The sequence below is a fragment of the Synchiropus splendidus genome, chromosome 7, assembly GCF_027744825.2.
Source record: "Synchiropus splendidus isolate RoL2022-P1 chromosome 7, RoL_Sspl_1.0, whole genome shotgun sequence".
In the NCBI taxonomy this organism is placed as follows: domain Eukaryota; kingdom Metazoa; phylum Chordata; class Actinopteri; order Syngnathiformes; family Callionymidae; genus Synchiropus; species Synchiropus splendidus.
The window spans coordinates 1,340,067-1,356,361 of NC_071340.1; the positions used below are offsets into that span (position 1 = coordinate 1,340,067).

Consider the following 16,295-nt stretch of genomic DNA (forward strand, 5'->3'; position numbering starts at 1 on the left):
GGTCCGAGTGTCGGAGACAGTCATCCCCAGCCGCACACGCTGACTTCGGCTGGTCAGGAAGTCTGTAATCCATCTGCAGAGGGAGTCAGGCACGTCCAGCTGGCGAAGCTTGTCTTCAAGCAGACTTGGAAGAATTGTATTAAAGGCAGAGCTGAAGTCCACAAACAGGATCCTGGCATAGGTTCCTGGGGAGTCCAGATGCTCCAGAACGAAATGAAGGGCCTGGTTCACTGCATCGTCCACAGATCTGTTGGCTCTGTAGGCAAACTGCAATGAGTCCAGGTGAGAAGCAGTGATGGACTTCAGGTGAGAGAGAACCAGGCGCTCAAAGGACTTCATGACCACAGACGTCAGTGCCACCGGTCAGTAGTCATTCAGTCCTGTGATCCTGGCCTTCTTGGGAAAAGGGATGGTAGTGGAGGACTTAAAGCAGGCAGGTACATGACAGGACACCAAGGAAGCATTAAAGATGTCAGTGAACACTGGAGCCAGCTCAGCAGCACAATGCTTCAGGATGGCAGGGGAAACTCTGTCCGGACCTGCCGCCTTCCGAAGGTTCAGCCTCCTGAACTGAGTGCGCACGTCCTGCTCCATGCTGTCAAGAGAAAGAGGAAGAGGGGGGAGGTGAGGGGGTGGCTCATCAAAAGTGTCTGTGATCGACTTTGCTGTCTCAGTGACATCGTTCATCTTAGTTGTGTCACTAAGAGACAGCATAGTACTTTGTTGTAAAGTGGAACATGGGGCTGGAGAGACCACAGAGGTGATGGTGCAAAATGGCTGCTCAAAGCGACAATAGAAGTTGTTCAGGTCCTGTGCAAGAGCGAGGTTGCTCAGAGTGTGGGGGGCACGTGGCTTGTAGTTAGTGAAAAGTAAAGATGGTTTACAGACCGACAAAAATAAAAAAATGTTGCTAACGCTAAATCACTTCAGACAGGTTGAATTAGTTCTTCACCCAGTATATATATATATATATATATATGTTTTTGTTTGATATCGTCTCAAGAGACGGGGAAGTTTCTGAAGCAGTTATGGAGGCAATTGTATGGAGAAGTTATGTTTTTCTTCAGCTTCGCCACAATAAGAAGCATAGGCGTCAAATAACTCTTTCCCGTCTCTCAACAGATCCCGGTTCTTGCCAAAAGTCAGGAGAGTTTCAATTTTGCAATTAACTCTTCTTATTATTCAGACTCGCCAGTTTCCAGCAGGGGTCGCCACAGGACCGCGAAAGCCACCACTTCATCACACAGTAGGTGCTGCATGCCAGACCGGTTCTGTTCTCAGCTCCCTCGTGCGATGTCTGATCCGATGTCTGTCTGTGATTCTTTTCTCTGCAGCACTCCAAACCTCTCGGAGGCAAGCAGGACATCGTCATCGAGAGAGTCATCTCTTTCTGAGGATGATTGGGCCGGTCCCTCGGGTGTCCATCTTAGGAGAATTGCAGTGTCAGATCAAGGTACACTGCAAGTTTGGGACCCTACTTCCCCAGCTGAGAAAAGCGAGTCTGTTTTTGAAGAACATTGGGCGCTGAGCACCGATGGCCTTTTCGACCTGGACCTGCCCCGGAGGCCGCGTACGTTCCTGTGCTCAGGGTGCCTGTCTTGACAGAGTATCTTCCGAATTGAAAGCGCATGTCTCCTCACCTGCCCATATGGATCGAGAAGACACTCGGTCATTGACACGCCCTTCAGTTTCACAGTCAAATCCCAGGTTCCGCGACACCACGTGGACCTGGGTCAACTCAGAGAACCAGCGGTCATTTCTGATGGAGGAGGTCCGCGCTCTCCTGTCAAAGGAAGTAATCGAGCTAGTGCCAAAGCAATCCTCTTACACTGGGTTTTACTCCTGGTACTTTCTGGAACCCAAGAAGACAGGAGAGTGGAGAACTGTTCTGGACCTCAGTGTCCTCAACCAATTCGTGACCAGGCAGCGGTTCCGGACTACTACGAGACTCCTGGAGTGCGTCAGAGTGTGAGAGTGGATCTTGATCTTGCACACTCCAACTTCCACAACACGGTTTGGCCGAGTCACAGGAAGTTTTTCCGGTTTGGGCTCGAGGGTCAGGTATAATACAACACTCTAGTGCCTCGCACCTTCGCAAAGTGCGTGGAGGTGGGGCTCGATCCATTAAGCAGACAAGGTCTGCGAATTCTGACGTACTTGGACTACTGGTTGATTCTAGCCAGGTCGAAACAGGAGTCATGAGCGCTCACCAGCTTGGTGTTGGAGCACATCGTGCTATTGAGACTCAGAGTAAACCTCCTGAGTCCCAGTCCCAGACAGAGCACGACGTTCGTGGGGGTCATGCTGGACTCAGTCTGGACTCAGAAGGCCTCCTGTTTGCCCTTCCTCCTCCTTGCCTTCTTCTTTCTCTGATGAGGAGAATTCAGCTGCCGACTGTGAGAATGATTCTCGTGGCTCCAGACAGCTCCAGCTGGTATCTGGAGATGTGTCAGATGCGGATCAAAGGCCCCTGGGAGTTCCCTCCATCGAGGTCAGCGCTTCTGCAAGCATCAGGAACCCCGAGGGCTCCCCCAATGCAAGGACGACCCCTCAAGATTTGACTTCTCCAGGGTTAACAATCAGTCACATGCCGGATGTCCCATTGATTCTTCAGAACGCTAAAGCTCTGTCAACCCTCAGAGCATACAATGCTAAATGGACATTGTTTCCCCAGTGGTGTGGAACCCTGTCAGCCTCCCCAAAATCGGCACCTATTCTCTAATCCTCTCTTTTCTCCAACATCTGGTTAATGAACATCGGTGCAGTGCTACATTATGGGTATATGTAGCAGCCCTTTCCATGCTACACAATGGTCTGGACGGTCACCCCGTCGGCGAGCATCATCTAGTGAGCCGTTTCATGAGGAGTGAAAAGCCGGTGACATTGCAGGCGGTTTAGTGCAGCAAAATGTGCATCTCCTTGACAGCCGTCTGATAAAGGAGCCGGCGGTGCCAGTCAGACGTCCGGTATGGACGGCCATGGTAATTGCCCATGGTTCTCAGGTCAGGCCACATTGCAAGGCTGGGGGTTAAGCTTTGTGGTCAAGATGACCTCATAGGTGTTCCAGAGTCCTGGGAGATGTTCTGGAGTACTCAAACAAGGGTGTGCTGCAACCTGTTCAAGTCCTGCAAACAGTCCTGCAGCAGGGGGCAGAAATTATGAGGGGACCGCCGATCCAGGGGTGTCCCCAACAAAGCATGGCTACTTCAAGGCTAGCAGGCAGTCCTCTGCCCCCCTGAGGTGCAGTTCACTATTCGAAATGCTGAAGCACCCGCAACACTCAAAGTATATAATGCTCAATGGTTGTGGACTGCTGTCCGTTGGGTAAACATCCACTGTTAGTCCAGTTAATGCAGGGATCTCGAAGACTAAGACCCACCTCCAGACACATCTGCCCCTATTGGGATCTTGAATTGGTATTAAAGTCTCTCTTTGAAGCTCCCTTCGAGCCACTTGATCAGGCTCCTTTGGAGCTGGTGGCTTACAAAGCAGCTCTCCTACTTGTCCTGCCCTCCATCAGGAGGGTTTGGAGAACTACGTGCCTTCTCGATTAGTCTTTTTTCCCAAATTTCTTTGTGCCTCTTCTGAGGTCAGCAATTTTTTGGTGAAGGCTTTCTGTCCTACCCCCCACCCGGATGAGAACCACTGGCACTTGCACAAGGTGTGTCCCGTGAGGGCGAGAGCTAGTCTGAATGGAGTCAAGGCCGTCGGGAAAACAGATAAGATGTGGGTGGCTCTGGCAGGTGGTGAAAAGGGGCAACATCCATGGCTGCCTTCTGAGGAGTTTCTTTGGCAGAAACCGGCCGAGCAGCCTCCTCAGGTTCCGCCTCAACTTTTGCAGATTTCTATTTGTCTGACGTAGCAGCTTCTTCTTTGCCTCATGTTGTCCTGTTTACAGGTACTTCCAGCAGCTCTGGTCAATAGATGAAAGAATCATTCTCTTCCGCAGCGCTTCGTCATGGGCCAAACGTTTCTCCACTGGCGAGTTTTCCCTTCAAATGTGGACGTTTATTTGTGCCAATTGTGTTCATCCACGTTGGTCTCAAACAAGTGCTGTGGCTATGGGATGGCGTTAGGTTCCCCTGTGTAGTTGCCAGAGCAGGGATGCACCTGATTTGGCAACGAGAGGGCCTCAGGGGGAGGCCCAGACCCACTGTATGGAGGGTTATTGGTGCCACTTCACTCCATTCGGACTAACAACATTTTGCGCGACCTTGGGGGTGAGGTCGTTGGCGCAAGACGTCTAGTAGGCAGGACTGGCGTGAGACCTGGCGTGTGGAGATAGCAGCAGGTCTCTTGGCACGCCACCCCTCTGTGATATGAGACAGGCCACCGGTCAATCTTCACCTACTTTGGCGACGCTTCTCCTGCGCACTTATCCGCAGTGGTGGCCACCACGCAAGGTTCGGCTGCAATCTTTAAGGCGTGAGGTCTGGACGTTGAAGTTCTGTCCTGTTTGCACTCCACATGGTTTATCTCAGGTCAGACTATGTGGTGAGGATACTCTCTCCACCTACTCAAGTTGACCTGCATGGCGGACCTGGAGTTAAGGGCGGAGCCCCGGCTAGTTCATCTCCACATTAGCCCAAGGTTCTCCCATCTCCGCTACGCTCGGACTACAGTCAAAGAGAAATGGAAATAAGGAACGATTGAAAACTCTCAGGATAAGTCATAGGGAGTGGAGCTGTGGGGGTATATCCATCATCAGAGAGAAGAAGGAAACCACAAAATGTCAAACCTGTATTGATTTATGGCCCCCGGAGGTAATAAACCCTTCCCCTTCCGGAGGTAATAAAACCCCTCCCCCTTTTTTTCTATCAACAAGAAGTTAAAATAATAACCCTCCCCCTTTTTTATATCAACAGGAAATTAAAATAATAACCATTCCCCTTGTTTTATGACAGGAAGGAAAATAATGAAGGTCGAGGGCGGATGCTACATCCTGTGTGATGCATGGGAGGGGTCAGCTGCATCCTCACAGTGTTAGTAGCTACAATATTATTTCTGGTTTAAACATTTTAGAAGTTATTTAACATCTCATGAAACAGTTTTTCATTCTTGAAATATTTCTTAAAGATAAAACAGGAGAAACAAAACACTTTTTTAGTCTTCACTGATAGTTCAAATGACACAGCTACCCAACTCATGCACCATTTTTTTCAAAATGTGTTTAAAACATATAATTTCTACTTGTTTGAGAAATACTTTTAGTTTTTCAGAAAATAACATTCAGTGAACAAGGATAAAACAAAAGGGAGGAATACTTTTAGTTTTCAGAAACTAGGGTCAAGCAATGAAAGGATAAAACAAAAGAAAGAAATACTTTTTTGTTTTCAAAAAAATAAGGTTGAGTGAACAAGGATAAAACAAAAGGGAGAAAAAACTTTTAGATTTCAGAAACTAGGGTAAAGCGATGAAAGGATAAAACAAAAGAAAGAAATATTTTTAGTTTTTCAGAAAATAAGGTTGAGTGAACAGGGATAAAACAAAAGAAAGAAATGCTTTTAGTTTTCAGCATTAGTTCAAATGACACAGCTATCCGACTCATATGAGTTTCTGTTGAATCAGTCTATTTAATTTTATACCCTGTGTGAGTGATTTTTTACTTACTCAGGAAATACTTTCAAAAATGAGGTCAAACGGGGGGGAACAACAGTCATTAGGCCTGACTCTTTCTCAGACACTGAAACAGAGTCCATGATACCGGTTAATTTGCTGAGGAGATGTGAGTTCTTTCCCGGCCGGTTGAATCTTCAAAAGAGACAATCTGAAGACAGAGAGGTCTGTCTGAAGGCAAACCTCGCTGTCTTCAGACAACACACACACACACACACACACACACACACACACACACACACACACACCCCTCCTTTCCAAATAGCATCATTTGACAGGGGAAAAAGTTCACACCTCTGAGCTATCTAGCAAACGCTGAGCTCTTCCAACATTGTTTTATCCAAACTCAACAAAAGACCTAATCCCTGCCCACACAAATGGAGTATTTCGATGACCCTGATTCTGACCACATTTTACATCAGTTCAGGGGTAACCTTTGCTGTTGACCAGGCCTTCCAGAACTTCATCGGACTCCTTTTCAAACGGACTCCAGTCTCGCTATGGATGCCTCTTCCTCTGTACGCCGTACGTGAATATATCGATCTATCTGTATGAATACAGTATATGTATCTACATATACATATATAGGTATCATAAAAACGTTATGTCATGTTTATCACATATCAAATCTCTTTTCATTCACAGATGTCGTCACCCACCTGTGTGACGTTCATTTAACTCAGAGTGATACAGGTAAAAAGATTTCATTATTCGAGCAATAATGCGACCAACTTTTGAAGACGGTGGCGTACACGCGGATCCGACTGCGGTGCTCCCTTCAATAGATACCAGTCTAGCCACGGATGCTTTATAGGTGAATATAAAAAACTATTATAGAAACTTTGTCATGTTGGTTTATCATATTCATCTCTTCTTTTATAGGAATTATTACCCATCTGGGTGACGTTCATTTAACGCAGAGTGATACAGGTAAATATATTTAATCATTTATAAGCTTCTGTTAATATCTCATGATATTATGTACTAGATGTATTGTCACTTCTAATATTAGATTCGAGTCTGCCGATAACCTTCTGGTGGCGATGGAAGGACCTCTGGAGCTGGAACAAAGAGAGATTTTATTATTTTAAAGTTACATGATGCTGTTTCAAGTCAGACGATAAAATATAGAAACATTCTATTTTCATCAGTCGTTGCTTGACTGAGTCATGCTTTTCGAAAAACATCTAGTCACACTAAAGGTAAAAAAAAAAATTGACTACTTTTAGTTTGCACTGTACCCTGTAATTTAGGGGTAAAACGATCAAACGTGCGAGCAATACAAAATTACTTCATCATTAGCTGTGACATTTAGATCAGACCAGACTGAGCAACACAACGTTTGAGCCTTCGAGAGCGCAAAATGGACCTTAACACACAACAAACTTAACACTCACACAGCGACACGCAAACACTGTGGCAAAAATGAGGGAAAGTGAGAATAAGTTACAAGAACTGTTCTTCACTCTGCTTCTTTTCAGTCACTATATCATGCAAGATGAAATGACTGAATGTGTTCCTGCAATGTAACAATTGTGAAGCAATGCGATACAATAGCTATACAAACGTCCTATAACTTGTCATGTAACACATCTACAATGTAGGAGGGACAGAACATTCATTGAATGAACATTCATTTATACTTGATGCTATCGCTAGTCAGACAAGTAGTGTAGAAATATCCAAAGTATGTTAACCCTTAATTTAATTTTATTTTATTTTTTTGCCTTACAAGTGGCTAAAATGTGTATATTACAAGCCATGCTTTTCATTGATTTAAATGTGTCTTTATTCTGTATTTTCAGGTGAAAATAGCCAAATGCGGGAGCAGTACGGTGCGACATGTTAGTTTTGTAGTGTGCATTTTGTGTTTAGCATTTTTAAAAATGCTAATTAAAAAAAAAAAAAAAAAAAAAAAAAAACTATTCAAAACCAGGCAACAAGTGTAGAAATAATTGAATGTTTTAACTCTTTAAAAGTTGCACCAAAGGATAAAAACAAATATCATAGTTTGTATTGTCAGGATGAATCAACCAATTATGCATGCATTACGCAATTACCTTCACCTTCACCTTCTTCTACCGCTTATCGGGGTCGGGTTGTGGAGGCAGCATTTGGGGCAGGGAAGCCCAAACTTCCCGGTCCGCACAAACCTCCTCCAGCTCCTCCCGGGGGATCCCAGGCGTTCCCAGGCCAGACCGGAGAATTAATCTCTCCTTCAGATCTTCAGATATTGTATTTTCATATTTTTTTCACAAGTTACAGGTGTATTCTCAGTTATTATTTATCAACTGTGTCTCAAATTTTAAAACTTTTTTTTCAGTGTTTTAAAAACAAACAACTTTGCCAGTTGTTTGTTAAACTGGTTGACATTGTAGGTTTGTGAAACTGTTTTTGTCTTGTCTGTTTTGTCTGTGTTCGCAAGTTACCATAAAAGAATAGTTTTGGTAGGCTGGCTGTTCATCTTATAAAATCTAACCGCAGCACTGAAGTCTGTAAGTACATTTTTCCTTTTATTTCAAGCTTTTCTCCATCCATTAGATTCTCAAATATCTGTTTCACTGTCAAAAACAGCAAACAACACACACACACACACACACACAAATGCATCAAATTTAAGACATTCCATTCTCACTATAAGACAACAAGCCATTTTAGTATGTACGAACGTGTTGGCATGTCCCCAATCTTTTTAATCTTTTCATTTACCTGAAACTGTCTGTTTACACAAATTGTATTAGTAATCCTGAACTAAAGCCTGACGTTTTTGTACAACCATCTACGATAGGATAAATAGATGAATATTATTAGAAATATTATTAGAAACTAGATATAGTTTATTTAAAAATTTTGACAAACTTTTTTCATTTGTTCAGCCATTTGTCAAATTTGAAAAACATAAAAGATGTATAACTTTTGAGATGTCAAGAACTTTTCGCTACCAGTCACAAACCCCCGCTTTTTTCACGAAATAGTATGAAATAGTATAATGCATGCATTGCGTGGAATCATTTTTTATTTTTTTTTACGCTAGTAGTCTCTCAATCTTCTCTGAATCTGAATCGTCTCTGAATCCTGCAGAAGGCTTTTATTCCTTTATATGAACTTGCATCCACCTATCCATCCATCAGTCAGTTAAGTTTTAAAGTGTAACTGCATACGAGGGAATATGAACATAAAAAAATATCATTTAAAATGAGAGGACCCAAAGTGTCGAGGGTGACACGGTGATTAATACAATCTTGAATCTTGAGCACAGAGTGCCCCTTATTTGTCCCACAGCCGGGAAATGTTGGACTTGTTGGATCTACGCATCCGTAGGTAAATGCGGAATTGATGAACATATCACTTTCAACTCCTAGACAATGCTTGTCATTGGTTTGGGTGTGTTCTTCTTGGTAGAATTTGTATGAACATCTCATAAACATCTCATCAACATCTCATACGAGAACTTTAAACGGAAGGAAGGAACACATATTGGATATGAAGTTCTATGAGGCTTTTCCACTGGATCTTTGGAGTCAAAGTGTAGACTGACGTTCATGTTTGCATGTTACTACAGTACTTTTTGGGTTATATTTTGTAATGATGTAGTGTTTCTGTTGGTTGTGGAGAAACTCTTGAAGGTGCTGCAATTTCTAGGAGCATGTTACGATTTTCAAACGTTACTGTCAACATTTGCGTCAATAGGATACTTTTGCAAGGAATCTCAATTAATTCCAAAGGCAAATGGATATCGACAATATCCTTGAACAAAATCTGAAATTTTGAAAGAGCTAAATCTAATGCTGTTGGAATATATTCTCACTATGATGTGGTTTAAACATAAATGATGGAATAGTTATCTCCTGCAAAAGATAGAAATGATAAAAATTGAAAATTAAAAGTTGAATGCAGGCAAATATTTATGTTGAATGTTTGTGAGTAGCTTGCAAAATCTTCAATGTATGACATTTCATCTGTTCCTCACTAGTAGCCATCACAAATCGGCGACCTCCATCTTGATCTTAGATGCTCACTCCGCCTATGAAAACCAGGCCATCAATTCAGACACATGTGACTCTGCTTGTCTGCCTGTGTAGCAGTCTCTCAACCATACATCATGGCAGGTCCCTTGTATTGTATTGTTTCTAAATAACAAGTACAACAATACGTGGTATCCTCAGTTTAGACCTAGAACCTGGGCGATTCAACAAGTTACACATGTGTTCAAAGGTGCTCATTCAGAGAAACAATGATTGAGTTCTGGACCAGCAGGAGACCTTACAGATATTTCTTGTTGATGCCAGTGAGGAGAGAGTAACCGTACGGCTCGCAGAAGAATATTAACACATTAATTGATAATCTGAGGATCAAAAAACTTGAACAATGATCCCTCTTTCAGGATGGCCTCAAACTTTTCATCCACAATCTAACAGTCATGTGTAAATGGTTCCCCGTTGTTTGTGGTGACACTGGATGACTTGTTTTTAGAGTATTCTCCTGACGGCGTGCTTGAGACCCGTCAACACAACATTGTGAGGGATAAAAAGAACATCACTTTAAAAAACAGATCAGTTACGAAAAAACTCCGGGTCGTGTACAATAAGAGGCGATTGTTATCGGACGGCACAACCAAACCTTTTGGGTTCTGAGTTTTGAGTGGATGAGGGGTCATTATGGAATAAATTAATTTCGATCCACGTTGGGGTGGGACCATCAGGGTCAGGAAAGACCCATTTTAAAAATGTATACTTGAAAATTGTGAACATGTCATGGATGATGTCAATGTAAATATTGTATGGATTTATACTTCTTTTCAACCTATGTACAGTGAATTGCAAAAGATGAATAAAAATGTCAAATTCATTGAAGGTTTACATGAATCTTTTGAAAATGAAGATGTATTTCCTTCTGATAGAAAACATTTGATTATTCTTGACAATGTTTTTTTTGAAGCTTCTGAAAACCCTGAGGTTGTTCGAATTTTTACCCAGTACAGACAACATAAAAATACAAGTGTTATAATGCTGACGCAAAACTTATTTCATCGTCGTCAATATAGTCGTACTATTAGTCTGAATGGCAATTACTTTGTATTGTTTAAGAATAGCAATAAAATGCAGATGAAAGTTCTTGCTCAACAGGTTTACCCGTCTCAAAGAGCTTTCTTTCTAGAAAGCATTGAAGACGCTACAGCTGGCGCTCACAGGCACTTAATTGTTGATCTAACACCCTCATGTGCAGAACGCTACAGACTAAGGACTGGGATACTTCCTCATCAACGTCACACTGTGTACATACCAAAAACGTCTGCTTAAGTTATGTCAGCTCGTATAAAAAGAAACGCAGGTTTACTTAAGGAACAATACCATGCTCCATCAAAGAAACGTAAAGACATTTTGATGCATAGTTCTCCTTAACTTAAGACTTTATTCAAGCTCTCAGTGAGATCGCCCTGAATGTTTTGAAAAAAAAGTTTCACTTTACCGTCATCGGTCTGCCCTCAGCAGTCATTAGTTTGAACACGACCGGTTCAGCCTCTTCACTTACCTGTTGCCTGAGCCAACAAGGAGTGAGGTCATCGCTTTTCATGATTATGACTCAGAGGTTAATAGGGGCTGATGAATAGGCTTCTCACTTTGTTCTGTCTTTCATTCAAAATACTTTGGATTCATAAAATTCTACGCTGTTTTAAATAATGGGGTGGTGAGTGACTTATCCCACTACTATCCCAAGGTTCTGATGCTGAAATGGTATGGACAAGTGATCGATTACTTTATTTTGATTGAGTCTTGAGACCTGGTTCTCTCTTTACTCAAATATCTGCTCAAGACTTAAACACATCACAAAGTCCTGGTGACATGAGAGTATTTAGACTTAAAGGAGTGCCACCCCATGGCATAGCCTCAACCTCCATCTTCCTCCACATGACACAGTGCTCAGGACATCAGGATGTGCCACGGGACATGCTGACTTCCGCGTCACCTCGAGCTGCATGGTTACTATTTAATGCCTTCAGAGTGTGTTTAGATTCCCAAGCTTCAAGCTCAGCTGCTCCCTCTTGCACTTCTTTATTTTTGAATGAAATTCTGGGCTAAACAGAAACATACGCCAAAGATCAAAGGCAGCAGGATTTGCTGTAGCTGACCTTAGTTACTGCAAAATGACACGCAGGACACAGGTAGACTGACAAGCAATCGCGTACATTCCTGTTGTACCTTCAGATGTTTCAGCTTTTTGCTTAGATTTTCAGCGGCTCAAAGTGTAGAATAACAAGCAAACCCTAATTTAAGTTGTCAGAACTTGTCAGAAGCCAACATGAGGGTAAAAAGTTGACGCATTCCATCATGTTGCCTTGGAATAATGATGCAAGGCGGCAGTACAGTGTGGCTGCTTCACGGTTCTCGCGAGCGAGGAGAAGCCGAGTGCAGGAACTCATTAGTCATGTTTGTCAGAATCCTCTCTGCTGTCGGTCCTCACAGCTACAGGACTGATAGCATGATTTTGCCCACTGCCTCAGCTCCAATGTGAATGAAAAAAGCTTAACTGAGTCACGTTTGAGGGAGACTCCAGGTTATTTCCTCAGAATAATGGAGGTTTATGCCTTCTTCTAAACACCGTCTCCAGCTCTACTATGCATCAGCAAAATGAAACGCTGACTACTTGGCACCGGTTTCCAGAGCCACATTTGGGTCCGTTTAAAATGATGTTTTCCAGCCGTCAGCATCTGCTTTCCATCCAGCGGCTTTTTCCTCGTCTCCCCACTTTTCCTCTTCCCCACCAGCGCCGTCCCCTCCTTCTTCACGTCAAACTTGGCAGGCAAGTTTACACTCAATTTTCAAAGCCACCCTGTTCTCCATCAAATGTTGAGTGGCAACATCAAATGCTCGGCTGGACTAAGGCTGCCTGGGATTCCAGCGTGGTGGGCGGATAATTGGAGTCAGGCCTCGGCAGATTTGACAGATGTGTGATGAGTTTTACTTTTTTTTTTCTTTTTTACCGTTGTCGCAGGCTCAGTTCAAAAAACTGAAAAAAACAGAAGAAAAACATCAGACTCTTGGCTAATAAAAAGGCGTGCGTGAAGCGTAAACGAAGGATTCTTAAAAAGCAATCGGGAGGATCCCTGTTGCCGTTGCTATCGGCTGCCGTTCCAATCATTGGGAATCTAATAGGAGGACTTGTAAAGAAGTAAAACACTATGAAGACTATCCAGAAAATGTATCTCGTCTCTCCTCAGCAAATTAACCAGTTATCGCCAACCTCCAACCTCCCACATCCGTGAAACTGCCGAAGACGAACTGAATGAGAAGATGAGGACCATTCTAAATGATTCTCAGTTAAACTCGTATGAGAAGATTAAAAAGTATGATGCTCTATTGCAGAGATATTTAACCTTTACAAAACAGGATCAGAGAGACCAAAGGAGAGTAACTCTGACTTTAAAACGAGACGGAGTCAGCGATCATCCCCACGACTCTGACAGTCATGTCGAAAGTGTTCTAAAAACACCCTCTGTAACAGATGACTTGGGTAAGGATATTCTAAATAGCCTTCCGTCAAAAGTATATAAACATTATCATATACATTACATTATCCTGAGGATATCCAAAAACGGTGATGGTTGGAATATGAATGGCCAATTTATGTATGAAGGAAATGCTGTAAAAGGCTCTCGTCTGATATATTCAAGTACCTTTCCCTACCGTATAAGAAAACAAGTTCATCATTACCTGAGGGATGGTCCAAGTTTCTCATCTCATTATTAAAGCTAAACATCCCTCTCACACTGCTGTCCAATCCTGAAGCGAGGGCTCAATATCAGAGACTTAAATCGAAGTCTATCTCGCGAAAGAAAAGTATAGCTGAGAGCTGGTCTCCCGACCCAAAGGACCCTAAATTGACACCTCACCGACGCTTGATGCGAGTAATGACCAAAGGGAAGAAATTGTCTCTAACACATCGATGGGTTTCCTGAATAATTGTCTTGTACACAGTTATTGTCTTTTCATCAATAAAATGTTTTATTGAAATACTATGAGATTACAGATTTTTTTTTAAACACACGCACAAACAAAATAAGATTAGTCACACGTTACAATAGTCTTTAAAATACAGAAGAGAACAGTTTTGTTGTTTCGACGGAAATTGTGCACATCTTTTTAGACATTGTTGATGTCCTTTCACAAAGTTGTTTACCGAGAGGTCATTTTGGTATCGTCACTGTAAGGACATTTCCCAAGCTTTTACTGGGCTACTTCTCTGTAATGTTTCACGAGTGTTAACAGTTTCACGTATTAATACGGTTCAAAAATGTTTTATTACTCTCTTTATCTAGTGAAACTCACAGATGCATTTGTCACAAATGTCTCGCATGTCTATTCTTTTAACTTTGAATTTGGTCTTCCAGATTGTGCAATTAAAGCAGAAACTTAAACAGTATGAAGAGAGGGGAACTGTGCCTTGCACCGCCAACACCCTCCCATCTCAGCAACAAGCAGAGATAAAACGGTGAGAAGTACCAGAAGTCAGTAGACGTGTGAATAGCTTGCTTTTTTTAGATCTTGGCGGTTGCTCCAAATAACTATCCAAATGGTCCCCAGTTGCAGCCCTAATACAGTATGAGTGGTGGTGTGGATTGTGATGACGCAAGTGTGTTGCTTCAGGCTCCGCTCACCTTTGCGCTGTCCTGATTTTAGTCCTCAAATGCAGGATCAGTTTGATTTGCTTTGAGGAAATGACATCACAAGTCCTTTCAAGCTACCAATAGCAATGTTAAGTGCAAACGTCTTGTCTCTGAATGCATATTTAACAATGATTTTAAAACAGAGTCAGGTTGCACAGAGTCTGACTGAAAGCTACGCCATCCCCACCACCACCACCAGCAAGTGAAACATGGCTCGTGTTCTCTAGTGGTCAGTTGTTAAACGCATTTTGTTTGTCTCAGTTTTGCCGTCATATCCTTTTTGGATATTAACCGTGTGATGTTACCGCTGCAGAGGCTCTGCATGAAATATTCTCATGCCGTGCCCAAATCAGGAGAGAGCATCTGCAACTAGAGAGACAGCTGAAGGAGACGGAGCTGTGCCAGCACTACTGCGAGGACGACAGAATGCACATCCAATATTTGTGTGCCAACGAAAATACTGGAAAGGCAGTTAACACATTTTCCATTATCCAAAAAGAACAGAATTCTACTTTTTAATGACACATGACTTTCCTCTGATTGGCTCACAATAAGATACTATTTATATTCTTTATATTGAGCCTTTGAATTGAACCATGGATTAATTTTGGGTAGTCAGTGAGTTTGAGTTTCCCGACCCATCCACGATCCGACCCACCGCGCTGCAGGACCAGGAGAACAAGCGCAAGCAAAAGTGTGTTGCCTTGAGGATTTCACATTCTGCTGTGCGGTCGCGTGTGTGTGTGTGTGTGTGTGTGTGTGTGTGTGTGTGTGTGTGTGTGTGTGTGTGTGTGTGTGTGTGTGTGTGTGTGTGTGTGTGTGTGTGTGTGTGTGTGTGTGTGTGTGTGTGTTTGATTCAACGAACCGCCCTTTGCCCCACCAGAATGGTCAACATCTTGCTGCATACTTACACTCAGCGATTCACATCAGAGCATGATGCCGGGTCCCTGAGAGCAGTGGAGGAGCTGGAGCACCAGGAGCTGAAGAAAATGGTCCTGCACATGACAGAGGTGGCTCGCGCCGACCAGTGGGAGGAACAGGATGCTGACATGACATGTGACAGACCAAGGAACTTGGATGACAGTAGAGGAGGTGGGAGTGTCATGGATCTGGCACCGCTCCTATCTTTTTCTCGCCTCATGGACCACGAGAATTTGCCCTGCAGTGACTGTGCACTTATTTGGACATTTTGGTGTTGTGTTTTTGTTTTGCTAATCCACTGTCCATAGGTGCAAATGGCAAAGCAAAGAAAAGGTCATGTAGCAACAGCACTCCGTCGCCCAGAGGTATGGCGTGATGTTACTTCCGCTCGACTTACTGCCGAGCACGCCAGACAACAGCATGTCTTCACGTGGCGTCACGCTCCTCATCCTAAACGTCCCAAACACGCCTAGAAAACTTAAATGTCCGGGAAACCCTGAAATAGGGCCTTGCCTAGGGCCACCTTCCTTGACAACACAACTTGGCCTTTTATTCCAGGATATTCTACCCTGGAGATTTTTTCAAGAAAAACAACATCATAGGAAGTTCTCACTGAGCTTTAGAGTGATGACACCTCGTGCTATTCCCATTTACAAGTTGGATGCGGTTGTCAAAAGAGCCACATCTGGCTCGCGAGCCATCGTTTCCTGATATCGAGTAAGAAACTGATGTTTCACTTGTTAGTTTGAAGAAAAATTCCAACTGAAACTTTTCAGTCAGAATGGTCGGCTATTAACCAGCGTTATACTTATTCAATCCCATTTCCGCCATCATAATGTATTAAGATTATACATATAATATATTACTTAAAATAAATGTTGAAAATACTAAATCCATGGTGTTTTCTATTGAAATGAATGCGAACTTGTCCTTGACAATTCATGGAAAGAGATCAGATCGAGGGTCAGAGGTGAAATTTCAGTATAGATGAGCAGCTCTCATGGAAACAGCACAGTGTATTTGTGTTTTAAAACCATTTAATGCACAGCTGGATTCATATGATAAACGAAGATATTTAACCTATTTTGAAATT

The 16,295-nt window shown here is 42.9% G+C and overlaps 1 long non-coding RNA gene across 2 annotated transcripts; it reads left to right on the forward strand.

Moving 5' to 3' along the window:
- Positions 1-6,132: 6,132 nt before the first annotated feature.
- Positions 6,133-7,874, forward strand: LOC128762877 (uncharacterized). Of its 2 annotated transcripts, none has more exons than XR_008415587.1 (3): positions 6,133-6,430; positions 6,499-6,546; positions 7,422-7,874. It is a non-coding gene; the product is annotated as an uncharacterized LOC128762877 (long non-coding RNA). The 2 variants fall into 2 exon arrangements; XR_008415588.1 differs by lacking the exon at positions 7,422-7,874 and adding an exon at positions 6,629-6,735.
- The last annotated feature ends 8,421 nt before the right edge of the window (positions 7,875-16,295 follow it).